The sequence below is a fragment of the Choloepus didactylus genome, chromosome 13 (genome assembly GCF_015220235.1).
Source record: "Choloepus didactylus isolate mChoDid1 chromosome 13, mChoDid1.pri, whole genome shotgun sequence".
Classification (NCBI taxonomy): domain Eukaryota; kingdom Metazoa; phylum Chordata; class Mammalia; order Pilosa; family Megalonychidae; genus Choloepus; species Choloepus didactylus.
Genome location: NC_051319.1, coordinates 9,976,879 through 9,993,446, shown reverse-complemented (window position 1 = coordinate 9,993,446; position 16,568 = coordinate 9,976,879). Strand labels below are relative to the sequence as shown.

At 36.0% G+C, this 16,568-nt stretch overlaps 1 non-coding gene across 1 annotated transcript; it reads right to left on the bottom strand.

Moving 5' to 3' along the window:
• Positions 1-9,630: 9,630 nt before the first annotated feature.
• On the bottom strand, positions 9,631-9,737 carry LOC119508614. Its single transcript, XR_005211517.1, has one exon. It is a non-coding gene; the product is annotated as a U6 spliceosomal RNA (small nuclear RNA).
• Positions 9,738-16,568: the final 6,831 nt, after the last annotated feature.

The window sequence follows — 16,568 nt, the reverse complement described above, 5'->3', positions numbered from 1 at the left end:
AATCAAGTTAAATGTTGAGGAGATTCTGAGTTCTTCACACAAAAGCTTTGTGGTCCATACTGTCTAAGAATTAAAATGTCAATTCATGGTAATGATGAGATACTGGCTTAGCAATTTGAATCTAAGCAGCAAAATTCCAGGAGAGCATGAGAACTTTTCAGCTTATATAAGTTATGTGTTTAAAGGATTGGATGCACTATAAGGTATCCTACAAACTGCTCAGTCTTGTCAATGGTTGCCCCCTGCCTCAGGTATAATGGACTGAGCACTGAATGTGGAGAGAATCCTGGGTTCAAGACCCTATAGCCCCTGAGTAGCCACTGACTTGAGAAGGTCTCTCTTTGACTCATGGTCTCCTCGTCTGGAAAATAGACACACTGAACTCAAGGGTTATTGTGAAGATTAAATAACATGCATAAAAATAAGTTTATAAATCGTAGAGCTCTACACAAATATCAAGTATTTGTAAATGTGCTAACCCTGCCAGAAGCTGATGTGAATTGATAGGGTTGAACAAATATATCCCTTCTCTCTACATTCCTAACCTAGTGGTGTGTGGCGTGTCTGCCATAAGCACCCCTTCATTTCCTGAACTGGTTTGCTGATTTGGTGTTTAACTATGGGGCATCAATCTAATCTCTCTATTATACTCTGCCTTGTGATGTCACCAAAGCGATTCCAAGTCAGGATAGATGTAATCTGAGGGTGCTAGACCCCAAAGGATGGGATTATATACACTTCAAGAACCAGAGGTGAGAAAAAAGAACCTAAAGCAAGTGAGTCTTCTGCCCGAACATGTTGCCCAGTTGGGGGGAGAAAAGGGATTCTGCCCTGGTTGCATTTTGAACTTGTAGCCCTGATAGAATGGGAGGCTTGTAGAGATCCATGATTTATTCTTGGCACTAAAGAAGCAGTTGATTGGGCTTCTTGGTGAGAACAAGCTGTAGCATCTGTTGGGAGCAGGGAGAAAATTTAAATGGTGTTAGTTTCAATTTCTCAGTTTCTTGTCACCAGGGATGGGCAAACTCAGTAGTGCTTTATGCTTTCAGAAAGTCTTGAATTATTTTTCAAGTATTTTGGGTTTGGCTAGATTCTACATGTGTTTCACCAGACTCCTTTCCTTAATTATCAGTATTAAGTCCATGTGTATGAATTTGAATGGAGATTTAATAGCCATTTTATATGAATTTACACTTAATTCATCCAAAAACAGTGCTAAGGACTGACATATCTTTTAAGGAGTCTGAAGATAGTTTATAAACATTTCTCTTCATAAGATGTGCTACCAATTTACCCATTTTTCTCTACCAAAAGAGGTTTGGATTTTTGGATGCTCAGTTCTCACTCCCTTAATTGCAGTTGACTTTCAGGCTGTCGTTTTGGTAAAATCCTAACTGGATTTTTGAGAAAGCACATGCTCCTTTGCAAAACATTGTTCTCCATCTCTAGGTCATGCATACAATTGCCAGACCATAGAAAAACCATTTCCGTGGCCAATCATTTTTTTTTCCAAGTACAGCACACAAATTGCCTTCCAGGCAGTAGGAGATGAGTAAAACAGGAAAGATAATTTCCAAATAATTCCTTCCTTCTCATTGCCCAGTAACCCACCTATGTTTCTTTCAGCTTTGTGCAGTACTAACTACACCACTATATTAATTTAAAGGAACAGTAATTATTTTGCCAGTGATGAAATAATGACATAATTTTGTTATGGTCAAAAGGTACTATTCTTTTCATAACAGTTTCTTCTGAGATGACAACAGGAGTGGGACTTGGAGTTACAAATGTTAGAGCTCATGGAGATTTAGTGATAATCTAAATTCCTTTGTTATCAAGGGGTCTGAAATATTAAATGAAACAAATATAAATCTGGGCACATGGTAGGTCTATAATAAATGCTTTTAATGAATTAATTAATCTTAAAGATCAAGCTCTTTTTATGTCTAAAGAATTATAAGTATCAAATTGAATATCCAGAAAAGCAGTGCAAGTGTTCATCCTAAGTCTTCCTCTCCTGCCCTTTGTCCACAAGATAAAGCTGCATTTCCTTGAATGGGGAACAAATTTTTTACTCTGTTATCAGTTAATAGGATTTTATATAACAGTGACTATTGTGCTTTAAGGAGTATTAGATTGGAAGGTAGGAAGAGGATCCAAAATCACTAGATAATTGGTCATAATTTACGAAGTTGTTTATCTTAAAAGCTGAACTGTTCACATTTTTTAATTAAATTTTTTTTGAGATAATATAAACTTTTTCTTTTGAGATAACATAGATTCACATGTAGCTGTAAGAAATAATACAGAGGGAACCTATGTTTCCCCAATGGTGACATCTTGCAAAAATATGTCAATAACAATATTACACCTAGGATATTGATATCATAAGTCAAGATATAGAACATTTCCATCACTGCAGGATCCCTCATTGTTGCCCTTTCGTAGCCACATCCAAGTCCCTCCTGTCCCCATCTCTCCATTAACCCTTGGCAACCACTGACCTGGTCTTCATTTCTCTAATTTTGTCATTTCAAACATGTTATATAAATGGAATCAAACTGTACATAAACTTTTTGGAATTGACTCGGCAAAATTCTCTGGAGATTCATCCAGGTTTTGCATGTATATTTATAATATATATATATATATATATATTATATAATATATATAATATATATAATATATATATATAATAATAATAATACTTTATTGCTAAGTAGTATTCCATAGTATGGATGTACCACTGAAGGTATCTGGGTTGTTTCCTTCTTTGGGCTATTATGAATAAAGTTGCTGTAAACGTTTGTGCACAAGTCCATGTGTGAACATAAGTTTTAATTTCTCTGCGATAAATGCTCAGGAGTGCAATGACTGGGTCATATAGTAGTTACATATTTAGGTTTTTAAAGAAATCGCCAAACTATTTTCCAGAGAGCTGGTCCATTTTACATTCTCATCAGCCAGGTATGGGTGATTCAGTTTTCCTCATCCTTGCTGGCATTTGGTATTGTCATTATTTTTTACTTCAGCAATTCTGACAAATGTTTAGTGAAATTATAAAACATTTTTAGAATAAAACATAGGCAAAAACTCTTTAAGATATAAAGGTAGGCAAAATTTTCTTGTATTTTTTTTCTAATAGTTTTATAGTTTCATGTTTTGCAGTTAAGTTTGCGATAATTTTGTGCTAATTTTTGTAGATGGTGTCAAGTTTAGGTCAAGTTTCATTTTTTTCTGTCTAATGGATGTCCAGTTGCTCTACTACCATTTGTTGAAAAGGCTATCGCCATTGATTTTGCACCTTTGTCAAAAATAAGTTGGATATATTTGTGTGGGTCTATTTCTGGGTTCTTTATAATGTTCCATTAATCTATTTATCTCTCTATCAATACCATACAATCTTGATTACTATAGCTATGTAATAGGTCATCAGATCAGATTTCTCCTACTTTGTTCTTTTTTTCAAAATTATTTTAGTTGTTCTAGTTCATTTGTCTTTTCATATAAATTTTAGAATAATCTTCTCTATATCTACAAAAAAATCTTGGTGGGATTTTGGTAAGAATTGCATTAAACCTGTAATCACTTCAGGGAGAAGTGACATCTTTATTATGTTGAGTCTTCTAATCCATAAACATGATGGCTCTCCATTTATTTAAATGTTCTTTAATTTCTTTCATAAGAGTCTTACAGTTTTCAGCATATAAGTTCTGTCCATGTTTTGTTACATTTATGCCTAAGTATTTCATTTTTAAATGATTGTAAATGGTATTGTATTTTTAATTTCAATGTCTATATCTTTAGTATTAGAATATAGAAGTACACTTGAATTTTTTCTGTATCCTGTATCCTGTAACTGCTGACTTCACTTATTAGTTCTTTTTTTTTTTTTTAATAGGTTCCTTGGGATTTTCTACATAGATAATCATGTCATCTGCAAATAGGACAGTTTTATTTCTTCCTTTCTGATCTTTAAGCCTTTTGTTTCCTTGTCTTGCCTCATTGGACTGGTTAAAACTTCTAGGCCTAGGTTTCAGTCCTGGAATACGAGTGGTGAGAACACACATCCTTGCCTTGTTTTTAGTCTTAAGGGCAAAACATTCTGCCTTTCACCATTACGTATAATGTTATTTGTAGATTTTTTTGTAGATACTTTTTATCAAGTTGAGTAAATTCCCTACAGTTTCAGTTTGCTAAAGCTGCTAGAAGGCAATATACCAGAAATGGGGTGGCTTTTACAATGGGGGTTTATTAACTTATAATTTACAGTTCTTAGACCATAAAAATGGCCAAATTAAGTCACCAAAAGGATGATACCTTCTCTGAAGAAAGGCTGCTGGCATCTGGGACACTTCTGTTACATGGGAAGGTACATGGCCGGTGTCTGCTGGTCCTTCTGGGTTTCATTGCTTTCGGATTCTGGCTTAAGTGGCTTCCTCTCTGAGCTTCTGTGGGTGTGTCCCTGTCTCTCAACTTCTCTGGGGCTTCTCTGAGCTCTCTGGGCCTTTACTGTCTTTTATCCTCTCATAAAGGACTCAGTAAAAGGATAAAAACTCACCTCAATTGAAATAACCTAAGCATAAGGTCGTACCCACTATAGGTCTGCACTTAAAAGAATGGATTAAAAACATGGCCTTTTTCTGGGGTACATAACAGCTTCAAACCAATACTCCCACTAGTTTGATTTTTCTCAGAGTTTTTATCCTGAATTGGTGTTGCATTTTGTCAAATGCTTTTTCCTCCATCAATTGATATGATGACATGATTTCTTTCTTTAGCCTGTTAAAATATGGTGGATTACATTGATTTGCTTTTTTTTTTAACAGACTATTTTTTTAGGACAGTTTTAGATTTACAGAAAAAGCAGATATTACAGAGAATTCCCATATTTATCATACCCAGTATTCCCTGTTATTAACATCTTTCATTATATGCTAGCCTTGTTACAATTAATGATCCAATATCAATACATTATTATTAACTGAAGTCTATAGTTTATACAGATTTCCTAAGTTTTTACCTAATGTCCTTTGTCTGTTCCTGGATCCCATCCAGGACTAAATTACATTTAGTTGCCATTTCTCTTTAGGCTCATCTTGGCTGTGACAGTTTCTCAGACATTCCTTGTTTTTGATGGTCATGATAGTTTTGAGGATACTGCTCAGGTGTGTTGTAGGATACCCTTCTTTTGGAATTTGTCTGATGTTTTTCTTATGATTAGCCTGTGATATGGATGTTTTTGGAGGGAAGACCACAGAGGTAAAGTGCCATTTTCATTACAATGTATCAAGGGTACATACTATCAGCGTGATTTATCACTGTTGATGTTGACCTTGGTCATCTGGCTGTGGTACTGTTTTTCAGGTTTATATACTGTAAAATTACTCCCACACCCTCTTCCATATCATACTCTTTGGAAAAAAGTGGAGGATTACATTTTTACTTCTCAAGGGTAGAGTATCTACATAAGTTATTTGAAATTCTTCTGCATGGGAGATTTCTTTCTTCTTTTCCATTTATTTATTCAATCATGTATTTATGTCAGTATGGACTCATGGATATTTATTTGGCACTTTGCATTATGATCATTTATTTGGCTGCTCAATTTGTTCCAGCTTTGGCAATTGAGATCTTTTTCAGTTGGCTCCCAAATCTTTTTCCCTTTGACATAGCCCATCAATGTTCTGTTTTTTTTGTTTTAAGCAATCCTTTACTTTATGGCACTGTAACATATTCCAGGCTCACCTTTTATATTTCCTGCCCTCTTCCTGGAATCAGTCATTTCTTCAGGGCTTTTATTGAAAAATGGTATTAGAAACCAAGATCTGGGCACTAGGTGTGCTCATTGCTGCTGGGTGTTTTTTTTTAGCCCCTCTTAGCTGACAGAACAAGGGAAAATATGTCCATATACCAGCTAGTGTATATACACACATCAATAAGTATTTCTATATGTAGCCATTTGTATCTATATTAAGCTAAACCTGAGTTCATACTGATACCCTTTGTTGACTTTTGAATATGGAACCAGTCTTTCTTCCCTAGAATAAATTCTAGTATGTCATGGTATATAATTTTATATATATATATATATATATATATATATTGCTGAAATCTATTTGCTAATATTTTGTTAAGGATTTTTGCCTCTATATTCAAGAAGGATATTGATCTGAAGTTTTATTTTTTGTACTGTCTTTGTCTCATTTTGGAATTGGGGCAATACTAGCTTCATAAAATGAATAGAGGAGTGTTCCCTCCTCTTTATTTTCTGGAAAAGATTGTGAAGAATTGGTGTTTGTTTTTCTTTAAATTTTTGGTAGAATTCTCAAGTGAAACCATTTGGGTATGGAGATTTCATTTTGGGGAGTTTTCAAATTACAGATTAAATTAATTTGATAGTTATTAGGGCTATTTAATTTATCTATTTCATACTGGGTGAGTTGCAGTAGTTTGTTTTTTGTGAGGAATTTGTCCATTTCATTAATCTAAGTTGTCAAATTTTTGTGTTTAGAATTTTTTATAGGTTTATTTCTTAACTAGCTTTCAAATAAGTATATACAGGACCTGTAGTGATATACTGTTTTCTTCCTGATATTGGCAATTTATGTCTTCCTTTTTTTTTTTTTTTTTTTCTTTTTTTCAGTCTTGCTAGAGGTTTGTCAATTTTATTGTTTTTTATTTGAAAGATTTTCTTTATTGCTTATTTGTTTTCAGTTTCAGTGACTTATCCTTTTTATTAATGCAATCTTTATTATTTATTTTCTTCTGCTTATTTTAGGTTTATTTTGCTCTTCTTTTTCTAGGTTCTCATGTTGGGGCTTAGAATAGTGATATGAGATTTTCTTCTTTTCAAATATCTGCATTTAGTGCTATTAATTTCCATTTCAGCACTGCTTTAGCATTTTTATATGTTGTATTTAAATTTTCATTCAGTCCAATGTACTTTTTTATTTCTCTTGAGACTTCCTCTTTGATCTATGTATTATTTAGAAGTATGCTGTTTAGTTTCCAAGCATTTGGAGTTTTTTTCTCATATCTTTCTATTATTTATTTCAAGTTTTTTTTTCTATTGTTGCCAGAGAACATACTGTATGATTTTGATTCTTTTAAATTTGTTGAAGTTTGTATATCAAGATGGTATATCTTGGGGTATGTCCCATGGGCACTTGAAAAGAGCAAGTATTCTGCTTTTGTTGAGTAGAATGTTCTATAAATGTTTATTGGGTCTTGTTGGTTATGGTGTTGTTGATTTCTTCTATATTCTTTCTCATTTTCTGTCTACTTGTTTTATCACTTGTTGAGAAATGGATATTGAAGTTTTCAACTATACTTGTGGATTTGTCTATTTCTTCTTTCAGTTCTGTCAGATTTTTGCTTCACATAGTTTGTAGCTCTGTTATGTAATGCATACTCATATAGGATTGCTTTGTCTTCTTGGTGAACTGACACTTTTATCATTATATAATAATCCTCTCTGTCTCTGGTAATTTTCTTTGCTAGGAAGCCTACATTATCTGATATGAATACAACTACTCCTGCTTTCTTTTGATTAATATTTGCATAATAAATATTTTTTTTCATCCTTGTACATTCATTCTGCCTATAACATTATATTTGAAGTGATTTCTTTTTTGTAGACAGAAGATAATATGACATGTTTTTAAGACCACTATGCCAAGCTCTGTCTTTTAATTGGTGTATTTAGACAATTTATATTTAAATTAATTACTAATATATTAGGGCATAAGTCTGTGACTTTATTGTTTTCCCTTTGTTCTCTTTAGTTTTCATTTCTTGTTTTCTTTTTCTTAGCTTCCTATGGGTTACTTGAACAATTTTTAGAACTCCATTTTGATTTAAATATAGTGTTTTGAGTTTATCTCTCTGTATTGCTTTTTATGTGGTTGCTCTCATCATTAAATTATTTTTTCTTTATTTATCATGTATCTATATCTATCTATCTATCTATCTATCTATCTATCATCTATCTGTCTATCTATCTATCTAATCTTATCATTCTCTACTGGTGCTACCATTTTACCATTTTAAATGATATGTAGAAACTTAACTTCCCTTTGTGTCCCTTTGTCCTCCTGGTTATAATATAATTGTCTTAAATATTTTCTCTATATACATTTAGAATCATGTCAGACAGTGTTACAATTTTATTTTCAACCCTCAAATGAAATTTAGAAGTCTCAAGAAAATAAGGAAAGTTTATGATACTTACACATTTTTGCTTACTGTGTTCTTTCTTCCTTCCTGATGTTCCAAAGTTCCCTTTTTTTTTTTTTTTTTTTTTGTCATTTCTTCTCTGTTTTGAGAACTTCCTTTAACCATTATTTTAGGGTAGTTCTAGTGGCAACAAAGTTCTCTTAGTTTTCCTTAATCTAAGAATGTTTTAATTTTCCCTTCATTCTTGAAAAGGTATTTTCAGTGAATATAGAATTCTGGGTTGACAATTCCTTTCTATCAAAATGTTGTGCCACTTCCTTCTAGCCTACATGGTTTCTGATGAGAAATCTACTGTAACTTGAATAGTATTTCTTTTATATATAAGGTGTCATTTCTTTTTCACTGCTTTTAAGACTTTTCTTTGTCTTTAGTTTTCATGAGTTTGACTATCATGTGTCTTAATGTGGATTTCTTTCATTTATGCTGCTTGGGTTCTCTCACCTGCTTGAATTTGTAGGTTTATATCTTTTGCAAAATTTGGGAAGTTTTCAGCCATTATTTCTTTCAGTACTTTTTCAGCCCCACTTTATTTTTACTCTCATTCTAGGACTCTTGTGATAAAAATGCTAGATCTTTTGTTTAGGCCCACAGCTTCCTGAAACTCTCTTCATTTTATTTCAGTCTATTTTCTCTCTTATTCAGATCTGGTAATTTCTATAGTTCTTTTATTTTGCTGATGCTTTCTTCTGTCTTCACAATCTGCTGTTGAACCTATTCATTGAGTGTTTATTTCAGTTCTTGTATTTTTCATTCTAAAATTTCCATTTGATTCTTTATATCTTCTTCTCTATTGAGTCTTTCTGTTTGTTTGCTGAGATTGTATTTTGTCATTTGTTTTAAGCATGTTCATAATTGTTCATTGAATCATTTTTATCATGGCAGCTTAAAAATCTTTGCCTCTCATCTCACTGTTGGCATCCATTGATTGTCTTTTTTTTTTTTTAAATGCAGTTGTATTGAGATATATTTACACAACATACAGTCCTTCAAAGTGCACAATCAGTTGTTCATAGTTGTACATTGATCACCATAATCAATCTCTGAACTTTTCATTACTCCAAAAAATAAAATAAAAATTAGAATAAAAAAGAACATCCAAAACATTCCATTCCCCACCTCCCCTCATTGTTCATTTACTTTTTCTCACACTCATTCCTTGTTTTTCTTAACTTTATCAAAAAATTTAAAAACAAGCAATAAAAAAACATTTCAAAACCAAAACAAAGGACTAAGAAAAAACATATAACCTAAAATAACTACATTGCTTCCAACATGTTCCTACCCTACCCCAAGAAAAATAGACTATAACTCAACAAAGGAATAAGAAAAACAAATAACCTAAAATAACTACATTTCTGCAAACTTGTTTCTACCACAACCCCCAGAAATTAAAAAAATATGGAACGCTTCACGAATTTGCGTGTCATCCTTGCGCAGGGGCCATGCTAATCTTCTCTGTATCATTCCAATTTTAGTATATGTGCTGCTGAAGCGAACACCCATTGATTGTCTTTTATACTAAGTTTGAGATCTTCCTGGTTCTTAGTATTATGAGTGATTTTTGATTGTAACCTGGACATTTTGGGTATTATGTTATGAGGCTCTGAATCTTATTTAAATCTTCTGTTTTAGTTGGTTTCTCTGCCACCAGTCCATCATGGAGAGGAGAGGCCACCTCCTTAGTACCAGGTGGGGTTAGAAGGCCAGGTTCTCCACTAGGTCTGTATTGATACTTGGGGGAGTGGCTCATCATCACTGGGACCTCTGGCACTGCACCTGCTCTTTACTGATACTCCCCTGGGTGGGAGGGGTAGTAGGAGTGCCCCATTACTGTTCCCCAGGTGAACTCCACTAACACCGTGGGTGGGGAGGTTGCCTTGTTACTTTGGTGATGAATATCCTGACTTTCCACTAGGTCTTCTCTGACACCACCCAGGCAGGGGGGTTGGAGTTCCTCATTTCAGCATTAGGAGTTGAAGTCTAGGCTCCCCACTTAGCTTTGTTGGCATGGGTGGGGGTGTGGCCATAGATTTTTCTGCGGCATTGGGCTGGATTGGAGCAGTTATTGCCTGAAAGTTTTCTGCTTTGCTAGGCTGCCCTTTTCCTTGTCCTTTGGCTAGAGAATGCAGGATTTTGTTGGTTTTTTTTTTTTTTTTTTTTTTTTTTTTGCCTGTGCCTCTTGGTGTTTGTGGATTGCCAGTTTATTTAGCTTCAAATCTGGGATATATGAGACAAAAAGAAAACTTAGGGAACCTATACTATTTCGTTCCTTGGGTTCTGAGGTTCCTAGCTTTTTTTCCTTCTTCTTTCCGTTTTCAAAATCTTCTTATGTATGTCCATTTATAATGTCCAGGGTTTTCAGTTTTATTTTATGGGAGTAATAGAGAAAAGTACATCTACTCCATCTTCCCATATTTACACTTTAAACTGTGTTTAAACAGGGGATGGAATGGCTGCCAGAGAGTAAAAGTATTTTTTATGATTTCTGTTGACTAGAAGAGGCAAGATTTTGTTTTATTTTTAACTGTCATGCTTATCTTGAGTCAAACATTTAATATAACTGTTACTGCTTTCTAAGTCTCCTCTACAGCTACAAAGATTACCGTGTTCCTCTTTTCATCAGTCAGTCATTTGCAGCGTGACATGTTACAACCAACCGTGTCAGAGAAAAACATTTTCTTCTCCAATTTCTTCTGCTGTTTGTGTCTTTGCTTTTAATATACACTGTGGTTTATCAGCAATTTTGTTTTATTACTCAACTCAGGAAAAGTTTTATATGGTGACACATTTATCATGAATAACATTTTGTATTTATTAGAAATTATGATCACCAAAGCTCTGTTTTGAAGACCAGTTTTTAACTCTGCTATCACCTTTGCCTTGAAAAACTCATTTACACACACACACACATACACACATACACACATACGTATGTGTGGAGGCTCCAACCTAAAAATTGGCTCTTAGCATTCACATTTTATTGAACCAATAAATTGTGAGTGTAACATTTTAGTCAAATCTAATGCCAAGTGTTTCATTTCAGGCCCTAGTGTCCATATTGACAGGATTTAAATCTACAGTTTTTGCATCTGGAGCTTGTTAGATGTTTATAGTTTGAATGGAGCCAAATGTCAATGACACCTTTGGTCTATTGAGAGATCCAGTGAAGCAAGCAGTTTCTCTGCCTGTGTGAGGAAGGAACACTCACCATGGAGCCAGGTCCCCACTGATCTGTGCAGTTTAAGAAAGGCCTTGGCCAGTGGGAGATTGGCTGGGCTTATGTTTACCTGTTTTCTCATTATTCATCCCTAAAGCACAAGGAGTATGCTCACAGAGACATGCGGGAGCGGGTCTATGATCGGAAGACTCTGGAGCAGTGCTTCCCAATGGAACTTTCTGTGATGATGGAATGTTCTGTATCTGCACCATCAAATATGTGGTCACTAAACCACATGTGGCTACTGGGCATTTGAAATGTGGCTAGTGCAATGAAGTTATTGAATTTTTATTTTATTCTAATTAATAAAAATTTTAATTTTAATAGGTATGGGGGCTAATGGGTACTGTTTTGAAGGGTACTGATCTAGAGCCAAGTCCAATGTGAAGAAATACCAGGAATTACTTTGGCTTTTTGCATACACAATTGCCCATAGCAACAATGTTTTTATTCCCTCCATCCATCTATTCACCCTCCCACCCCTGAAGTGTATACTGAGCATTTCTGTGGCAAGACACTATGGTAATTGTGAAAGAGACAACAGACACATGCTATTTCAGGGCTTTCTCCTGGTTCCAAATATCTTATTAAACAGAATTTCTCTGTAGAAACAGCACAAACGTCATGAGAAGAGATGGTCGTGGATTCAGACAAACTTGGATTGAATTCTAGCTCAGCTGTTCCACTTCCTTAGGGAAGTGAGTTAACCTCTATGAGCCTCGGTTTCTTCATCTACATACTGGGGTGGTTAAAAGCCACCTCACAAAGAAGTTAAGAAACTTAAATGGGACATCTGTAAAGAATCTGTCACAATGCTTGGCACACAGTAGGCATTTACTTGGGATCAGTACCTTTCTCTGTCCGCCACCGTGAATACTATTCTCCGCTCCAGTCTTGCCCTTCCCTTCAGGCTGTTTCTTCCACTTGAAATGTTTTCTTGTCTAATCTTTACTGTTCAAATTCTAGCCATCCTCAAGGCCAGCTCATACCCTACTTCATAGTGAATGCTTTCCAGATGACTCCAACACACACTTCTTCTTTTTCCATACTATAGTATACTTAAAATGTATGCCTTCATTATTTAATACGTTTTAAATATGCTCCTTTGTCTGAAATTTTTAATAACTATTTAGTGACTACTATAGACCAGATACTGTAACAAGTACTTGCCACATATTATGTCATTTGTCTTAAAATGACCTTATGTTGCAGATAAAATCATACCTATTTTATATTTTACAGATGAAGAAATTAAGGTTCAGAGAGGTTAAATATGTTTGTGATTATGCTTTAACAGAGATGATATATTTTAAGCACTTCCTGATTATTTCCTTTCAGTAATCTGTTTTCTTTTCCCTTATTCTTATAGCCCTTCTGCTATTAAAGCTGAGCAGGGAAGCTTGTTGGCTGAGGAAGGAGAAGGTGAGAACAGCTTGGAATACAGGGTTGTAGCACCTCTCCTGGGTTTCTTGCTGGCAGATCTACCTTCCATGATAATGGCAAATAATGCACTCACTTTCCCAGCCTCCTTTGTAGCTAAGCATGGGCAGGAGAGTCAATTAAGACCAGAGGCCTGAGGAAACATTGCTGAGGGTTTCTGGGAAATGTTTTCCTTCCTAATTAAAAGAGGGTCCATGAGAAAAGTCTCCTCTTTTCTTATCCTTCTGTTGACACTTGCAAGTGGGGCCTTGCTGTCTGCCATCTTGTACCATGTGGAAAGGGTTGTCGACCCTCTGAGGAAGCCTGAGTGGAAAGATGGAAAGACCCTGGGTCTTTGATGCCATCGTTGAGTCACTGAACCAACCATTGAACTTCCTAACTTCTTGTTATAAGAGATAACCAAAATCTCCAATGTTCAAGCCCATTAAGAATTCCGTTATTTAGAGCAAAAAGTATTCTAACATACACAGTTGTGTGTTGAATCTCAGTGTTGAATCCCAAATGACAACTTTTTTGAATCCCCATTGAAGCAATAATTTTGAAAGTTAGACTTTTTTTTTGTTAGAGAAAAGATGTGTCTAAATTCTAAACACATCATTTTACATGTCTAGAATCCATCCTGATGAACTGAGATTACAGAGTTGTTATTCTAAGTAGGGAGGGAGGAAAAACTACACAAGGGATGCTCCCACCTAGCTGAAAGGAGAAGAGAAAAGCTCTTTGGGTTCCAGAGGAGGAGAGGAAAGAAAAAGAAGTAAGGTAAATAGATGTGTATCTCTTCTCTTCCTCTCTGGCAGTGAAGCTCTGCTGGGGGAGGAAAGGGAAGGAGAGAGGAAAGTGGGAATACCCAGTTAGACAAGGGGTTCTGAGAACATAGCCTAGTGCTCCATGGTTTTGGGTGAACCCAGGGAGGCTTCCAGCCCACTAAAGAAGCCTATGATTAGCTTGGCACTGGGCACCACGAAACCAGACAAGCCGTACCACAACCAGCAGTAGCACAAGAATCAGAGGTCATTTCTATACCCATTAGGATGCCTGGGCTTCCCTCTGGACCCACAGGAGGAGAGGAAGACAGAAACAGACCTGCTAGGGAGTTTGAAATTTGAATTGACTGAATATTTAACCACAAAGTGCTAAGTTAGTTAAACTACAAAAAAGAGTTTTTAAGTAGGAAGAGTTTGAGTTATTTCATTGACGAGTATAATTTTTTGTCTGCCATGAGAATGTATTGGAGATTCCAATGAAGATATATTTAGGATTTTAAAAATGCACTTGAATTCTAGTACATAATTTTAGTTTCATTACTTAACTGGTAACTAACATTTATTGTTCACCTGCTGTGGGCTAGGTCCTGCACTAACCCTGTGATGCATATGGATTCCTGGGATAATTTCCTTTTTTGGGTGTGGACCCTTCCACACTCAAGCAAATACCCCTTTGTGAAGAGATTTTCTTTGTTCTATAGACTACAGTAAAGTAGTTGAAGCCTGAATAATACAGCAATTTGAATTTAAGGACCAGTGTTATTTTTGCAATGTAAAATTGCGATTTAGCCTTCAGTTAGATATTTTTTAAAGGACTGGTGGGTTACCCCAAAATGTCTGGTTAGTTTCAGTGGAAGTAAAGTCTACACTCACCTGGTACCATAAATAAACATGGCCCAATGCTGGGACTCAAGGCAGCCTGAGGTAGCAGGGCATGCCTTGGATCGTGACATCTCCGTGGCTGCTGCCAGGACCTACTGGTGGAGATGGATTCCCTTCCTAGGCTAGAGGGAAAAACTCAAAGCTACATGAATGATTCCCTCTCCACCCCTTCTCCAGCTCAGTGTGTGCTGCCTGCTTAGAGGGAGGAGACACAGGAACCTCTTGTGCACTTGTTGACTGCACAAGTCCAGTTCTTTCCCCTTGGCTCTAGTGAGAAGTAAGCAAGTAAAAAACCTGCTTGTATTTTACTTACACTTTGTGAGCCTGTGTTCTCTGTGTATAGCTCCAGTTAGTAGAAGGAAAAAGAATTTGCTTCTAGTTCTACTTCAGGAGCAAGAAAACTGGCTCTTAATCAGGCAAATACTGGGCTTGATATCTATTCTAGTTTACTAATGCTGCCAGAATACAAAACACCAGAGATGGATTGGGTTTTATAAAAGGGGGTTTATTTGGTTACACAGTTACAGTCTTAAGGCCATAAAGTGTCTAAGGTAATGCATCAACAATCGGGTGCCTTCACTGGAGGATGGCCAATGGCATCTGGAAAACCTCTGTTAGTTGGGAAGGCACACGACTGGCGTCTGCTCCAAGTTCTGGTTTCAAAATGGCTTTCTCCCAGGACGTTCCTCTCTAGGCTTCAGCATCTCTCCAAAATGTCACTCTCAGATGCTCTTGGGGCATTTGTCCTCTCTTAGCTTCTCTGGAGCAAAAATCTGCTTTCAAATGCTGTCTCCAGAATGTCTCTGTAAACTGCAGCTCCTCTCTCAGCTCCTGCACATTCTTCAAAGTGTCCCTCTTGGCTGTGGCAGGCTTGCTCCTTCTGTCTGAGCTTTTATAGGGCTCCAGTGAACGAATCAAAGCCCACGCTAAATGGGCGGGGTCACACCTCTATGGAAATTATTCAATCCGAGTTACCACCTACAGTTGGGTGGTGTGCATCTCCATGGAAACAATGCAATCCAAACGTTTCAACTTAATGAACACTAATAGGTCTGTCCCCACAAGATTACGTCAAAGAACGTGGCTTTTTCTGGGGAACACAATACCTACAAACTGGTACAATATCCTGTGAAGCAGATCTTATTGTCATCGTTCCCATTTTACAGATGAGATTGAAAATGATTTTGACAAAGGGACGATGATTTTGGTGAACAAGTGACAGAGCTTAGCTCAGAACCCAGGCCGCCTGACCTAGAGGCCATCTCTGGAAACCTGTGCTAAATGGTGTCCCTTCTTGTGGCTGGTATACATCAAATACCATGCCCTTTTGAATTCTTTTTCTAGTTTTGGAGATGGCTTTGAACTGATCCACTTATATTTTTCATTCTGTGTCACAGCTGGATGAAGTATATGTCCCCAGAGTTGACTCATACAGTTTATGACCTTGTCATATTTAGCACTGGACTGTTAGCAACACGGCTAACCAGAAACATTATTTACATAGGTAATAGGAATTGCAGTTTATAAGTATATCTTCCCGTTATGCCAAACCCCAGAATCTGATAAAGATGATCACAAGAACTGAACCTGTAATGTCTTACAGGTCTTTTTCCAAGAAGGCTTTTAAAATGACTTTAGTTTTCTGTGGATGACTTCAGTTTTCTTCCCATAGAGAAACAAGCTACTCTTGTAGAGAATCAGAGAATAATTTATTCTCATGTTACCTGACAACCTCCAACTAGTATATTCTTGAGGCAGAACTGTAGCAAACTACTATAAGATGCTACAAGTCATTTGCATTCCCACTTTCTGGGGCTCTTTATGTTTAAAGTGATGGGATTGATTAAAATTCATGGCTTTGATTCCTATTCTCTGCTTTCCTCCCAAATACTATTTGCTCACAGTTTGTGATGACATTTAGGAGAGTTAATATATATAAAAATTGGATATATTTGCTTATGCAAAGCAGTCTTATTTGGATAAAATATTACGTAATGGATCCTGATACTCTCATGCATTTTGCAAGC